Below are 6,023 nucleotides of genomic sequence, written 5' to 3' on the forward strand. Positions count from 1 at the left end.
TGGGATCTTGTTCCTTATTCTGAACTTCCCAAAACAATTATTGATAGTCTGGATCCTTATTTGCTTCATCCTTAGTCAATTCGATGATAGGATTAGTTGGCATTGATACCATTGTAGCTAGAGTTTTTGCCCTAGATGGTTCTTTAGCGATAAGAACATTAAGGAAGGATTTATGACTAAGGGCATCTACTACTATATTTTCTTTACCAACAATGAACTTAATTTCAAAGTCATACTCTTGTAGAATTTCAATCCAAGATCAAGCCGAGTAGAAATCTACTTAAGACTTTTATGATCTGTGTTGACCAAGGAAAACTTATTTCCAAGCAAGTAATGTCTCCATAATTTGAGAGTGTGAATCATAGCTAATAACTCTAGGTCGTGAGTAGCATATTTCTTCATGGGCTTTCAACTTTCTTGAAGAGTAAGCTATAGGATAACCTTCCTCCATTAATACACATCCCAATGCAAGAGAGCTGGCATCTGTGACAACTTCAAATTCCTTGCTTAAGTCAGGTAGCCTTAAGATAGGAGTAGTTACCAAACTATGATTTAGTTGCTTAAAGATAGATTGTTCAATTGGCGTCCAGATAATGGCAACTTTCTTTTTGACTAGGTCTATAAGAGGTGCTGCAATTTGGGAATAGTTTTTCATGAATACCCTATACAATCCTGTTAGACCTAGAAAAATTCTCACTTCCTTGATATTGGTTGGGGGTGGCCAATCTTGAAAATTTTTTACCTTGGTAAGATCTACTGATATACCTTCGGTAGACACTATGAATCCCAAGTATTCAATCTTCATTTTGAAGAAGGCACGCTTCTTCTTTTTGGCATACAACTTATGTGTTTTCATTGTCTCCAGGACAATGTGAAGATGTGGTTCATGATCTTCTTCCTCCTTTGAATAAGTTAGGACATCATCAAAATACACAAGAACAAAAATCATCAAGATGAGGTCTGAAAATATCCTTCATTTGTTGAAGGTAGCTAGAGCATTTGTCAACCCAAATGACATCACGATGAATTCGAAATGACCATATCTTGTGTTGAAGGCGGACTTTGGAACATCTTCATTCTCGACTCTAATCAGGTCGAGGATCAATCTTAGAAAATATCCTTGCTTCTTGTAGATGATCAAGAATCCTCGGGATCAGATACTTATTCCTTATTGTTACTTGGTTTAGCCCTCGATAGTCAATACAAAGACGAAGAGTTCCATCTTTGTTCTTTTGGAATTATACTGGAGCTCCCCATGGTGAACTACTTGGCTGAATATACCCTTGTTCTAGCAGTTGTTTGAGTTGCTCTTTTAGTCTGATGGCTTCCATAATAGAAATTTTGTAAGGTCTTTTGCTACTGGAGCTACTCCTGGAACAAGTTTGATCTCATGATTGACTTCTCTTTCTCGAGGTAACTCAGTTAGCTCTTCAGGAAATATGTCAATGTACTCTTTTAACCAGGATGGTTCTTCTTCTGCCTGACCATCTTGATTTACCTTGTTAAGCTTGACCAGGTAAACAGGTAATCCCTTCTTCAAGCCTTTCACAATTCGAGAAGCTTTTGCTAATTGAACTTTAGGTTTTCCAGTTTCACCTTGTGTAGTTACTATTTCATCATTCAAATCTTGAAATGTGACTTGACCTTTTCCACAATGGATATGAGTATAATTGGGAATCAGCCAATCCATTCCTAGTAACCATTCATAAGCTCCTAAGTTCATTACTCTGAACCTCATACTTGAAAGGTTTTCTCCTAGGTTAAACTCTACCTTGGCAGTTTGCTATGTAGAAAGTACTTCCTTTCCATTTGCTAATTCCACAAGTAGTTTTGATGCATTTACTATACCTATTCCTAACTTCTTAGCACACTTGGGTGAAATAAATGAGTGTGTACTTCCATAATCAATCAAAACTTTAAATGATTTACATTTCTAACTAGCTGGTGTTTGTATTACCGAATATTGATGATTTGGACCTTTCTTGTGGAATGAAGCATGAACAATTGCTCTTTCAATATCTTCTTCCATAGTAGGGTCTTCCTTCCTATTAGTCTCTTTTAGGGTAATATTTGACGTTCTTCCTCTTGCCACAGTTATTTGACCACGGCCTTGGGCAACTTTGACTTGACCTCGAAATTGGCCTTGGCAATGGTTTCCACCAAGATTTGAACAATCTCTCCTAAAATGTCCTGGCTCATTATAGTGAAAGCACCTAAGAATGCCCTTGTTTCCCTGGGTAGGAACAAAATTTCCAACTGCATTCAATTTTTCATTTTTCTTTTGACCTTGGTAGAGTTGGCCTTGGGTTCTTTTTTCTTGACCTTTGAATCCTCCTTTGTTTTGGTTATTGTAGCTCCAGAACTTATTATTGTTAGGCTTTAATTATACTTCCTGCATAATAGGAGTAGCTCAAATCAAAGTATCTTGGAGGTCTATTGGGCACATTGATTCCAAACTTAGCCCATTTCAAAACTTGGATACTTGTTGAAGAGTACCCATGGGGGGTGTATACTTAAGAAGTGAAACAAACTTGGAGTAATACGCTTCTAGGGTCAGCCCCATTTGATTCAAATTAAAGAACTTATTCATCTTCTAGGTGTGATAAGCTGGAGGTAAATATCTTCCTCTCATACCTTCTGTTAACCCTCAAACGAATAAAGGTGGAAAATTCGGAAATTCTGAAGTAGAAGACAAGGCCAAGGCAAAAGTAAAACGGAAGACGAAGGCGCACCAAGAAAAATCTAGAAACACAAGAAGCGCAGAAAAGTCCTAAATAAGGGGAAAAGGCACACAAGGAAAAGCGCAAGTCAATGCTTTTGTAAAAGAGCACAAGCGCATCGTGATTTAATTTAAGGAGCGCCGTGCTCTCACCCGTGCAATTTGTAAAGGTAGATGGGTGGTAGGAAGGAAGCTAGGAAGATAGGAGGACAATGGAAAAAATGGCCTAGGCCACAACCGGCCATGTAAAAAAGAGGATAAGGGGATGACCCGCCCAAAAGGGATTTAGGGTTTTGTATATAAAGTTGAAAAGTGAATGAGAATGTCATTCTTGTGTGTGGCCAAAAGTGGCTCTCCTCTTCTTCTTCTTCTTCTTCTCCTTCTTGCTTGCTTGCTTGAGCTTGTGCTTGAGAGAGGGAGTGTGAGAGTATGAGAGGGTGAGGGACCGGGGAGGAGAAGCTCTCCATCTTCTCCTCTCTTCTTCTCTTCTCTTCTTCTCTTCTCTTCTCTTCTCTTCTCTTCTCTTCTCTTGCTCGCAGCGATGGAGCTTGGAGCGTGGAGCTTGAGGATGGAGCTTGCTTGAAGCTTGCACTTGGATCGTGGAGCTACCGGAGTGTGCTAGAGAGGAGGTAACTCGATCGGCATGGGGGTAAGCTCACTACACCCATAGATATGGATGGCGCGTCGGCTATGTGAGAAGTAGACATTAGTGCTCGGCTTGGAATGATTAAAACAATAAGTGGTCCGTGGGTCTTGGTGGTTGAGCAAAAGCTCCCACATTTTGGTTCCGTTGCCAGGACTAACGGATTCAAGCCTTGAGTGCTTGCAGCTTCGAATTGAGCATTGAAGTAGGGTTTTCCCCGAACCGGTGCTTGAGGTAGATAGGTAGGAAGCGAGGGAGTTTGAAGAGGTATTCGATCTCCTTAGCAAGTAGGTTTTTGTTGTTTTGGACTTGGGAAAGCATGATGGATTAGCGTAGGCATTTTTCTTATAATTTTTTCTTGCATTTAGGAAGGATAGGAGAAAAACATTTAGGAAGGATAGTAGGGTTTTCTGTTTGCTGTATAACAGGCTGAAACAGGGAAATAGGGGCATAGATTCAGATTTTTGACTAGAAGAGTATGAGGGACTAATTTCTGAGGTTACAGCAGGCTAGGATGGGGAAATAAGAGGCCCAAGGAACCAAGGAACACCACATTTGACATTCTTCCTTCTAAGAAGAGAGTGAGCTTGAGAGTCAGGGAGAGAGCAAGAGAGGGAGAGCTGCGGGGAGATCACGAAGTGCTGATCGATTTGAGCGCCACATTGCTTCTAGGTATGCCATGCATTTTCCTCTATTTCTTTGCATCTATTTGGAAGGCAGGGCACAATTCCCTGGAGTAGGCGTTGACCTTGAGGCATCACGCACAACCTGCCGGCCGTTGTCCGCACCGTCGGACCAGTTCGTCCGAGTCCAAGAATACGACTATCTGACTTTTGGAGTCGGACCGTCCAACTCCAAAAATCGGACCATTTTTTCGATCCAATTCCCAAAATCAAACCAGCTCAAGAATCGGACCACTTTTCCAATCCGATCTCCAGAATTGGACCAATTGTCCGATTGTTATAATCGGATCCGTCGACGGACCATGTATCCTAGTCACAGGCTTGGAACACTCGGACCCTAGAAATTGGACACAAGGAACCGGACGGCTTAGAATCCGACGTCTGCCAAAATTGGATGTCCGATTCTAGAAATCAGATGTGACCAAAATCGGACCACTGGGCCGATCGGACCAACCCAAAATTGGACGTCTGATTCTCATAATCGGACTCTTGAAGATCGGACATTTGAGAATCGGACAGAAAACTATCAAAATCGAACAGGTATCTAGAACTCAAATTTTGACTCATCTAAACCCCGAAATTGACTCCAAAGGCTACGTAGAGCTAAAGGAATATCACAGATCCATCACTGGGCTGAAACTTAGAGCAAGTAGTTTAAAATTTGGCTATAAACAATCCTCCAAATTGCACATGGTGTTTACCGTAACGGTCTTGCGGGCCGGGGGGGACTGCCCACCCCCCCTCGAGATCCCCGCAGTGGGGGCACTCCACACCTCCCCCAAGTAGGTTGGAGAGAAAACACGTGTTGTGACAGGTCCTCCAAATTAGACCCCAGTGTAGTAATGGCTCTACACGAGCATGGATTCTTACTTACAAAAGAGCAACCAAAAGCCCATACCCGAACAGAGAGAAAGAGAGACCCTAGAACATCAATGGGCCAATCTAGCCAACAAGGGCAAAAAGGCCACACTGCAAAAACACATACGTGTTGCATTCGGACTGCATCTAGTCAAAGCGAAAAGCAACAACATCGAGCTACAACAGCGGAGAATGACTAGATATGACAGTCCTGACGATAGATGCTCCTTGAATAGCACTGCACTGACAATCCAAGACAACAGTGGAGAATCCACATCTGGTCATGCAGTTGGGGACTCAAGGGCATTTGTCAGAAGGCTTAAATTTACAAGCCAAGACCCGGAAGACAAAGACATAGTATCACTTGCTTGTCTTAGGATCAAACTCACTGTGAAAAGAGAGCATACTATCGATGCTCTGATTGATGAAGGAGTAGATTTTAATATCTTGACCTATGAATCATGGACCCTACTAGGCCAACCAGAGCTCACATCGACTAATGCAACTCTTAGCCCTTACGGGGGACACCCACAAGCACTCATAGGGAAGTGCAAAATCCTTGCGACAATTGAAACTGAAAGCTTGTCTGTCCTATTTCATGTTTCTCCAAATAGTACTAATTACGGGAAGGAAACTCTCCTAGGAAGACCCTTCAAAAGGGCAACCAAGTGTGAGGCCGACTATGTAGCACAGTGGATATACCTAACACTACCGGGTGTGAGGATAGTCACAACCTTTAGCAAGGGTGACCTCATCGAACCTCGAGGGAAAGGCAAGGAGGGTGCTAACATAATAGCTAGCCAAGCCTGCTAACGAGAGCAAGGACTTGTTGGAAGAGTTGATATGAGCATAGGTCGAACAATGAGAACCAGTGAGTGAGGCCACGCCTGAAATAAGAAGGTCAAGAGACAAGGCCAAGGACAGGCTTTGGACTTACAAATATCGTAGAAGACCCCAAAAGAAGGCCAAGCCTCATAGATGAAGGCATCGATGGAGAGTCAGCACAACACCGCAATGGATATCCAAAGCGTTGCTATGTGCTCAAGGGTATTACGCAGGTAACAGATGGATTTGGGTGCCAAAACCCCCTGCTAAACCTCCTCTGTCGATTGAAGGCCAG

The sequence above is a fragment of the Lygodium microphyllum genome, chromosome 2 (genome assembly GCF_053477565.2).
Source record: "Lygodium microphyllum isolate KBCC chromosome 2, Lygodium_microphyllum_v1.1.10, whole genome shotgun sequence".
NCBI classification, from domain to species: domain Eukaryota; kingdom Viridiplantae; phylum Streptophyta; class Polypodiopsida; order Schizaeales; family Lygodiaceae; genus Lygodium; species Lygodium microphyllum.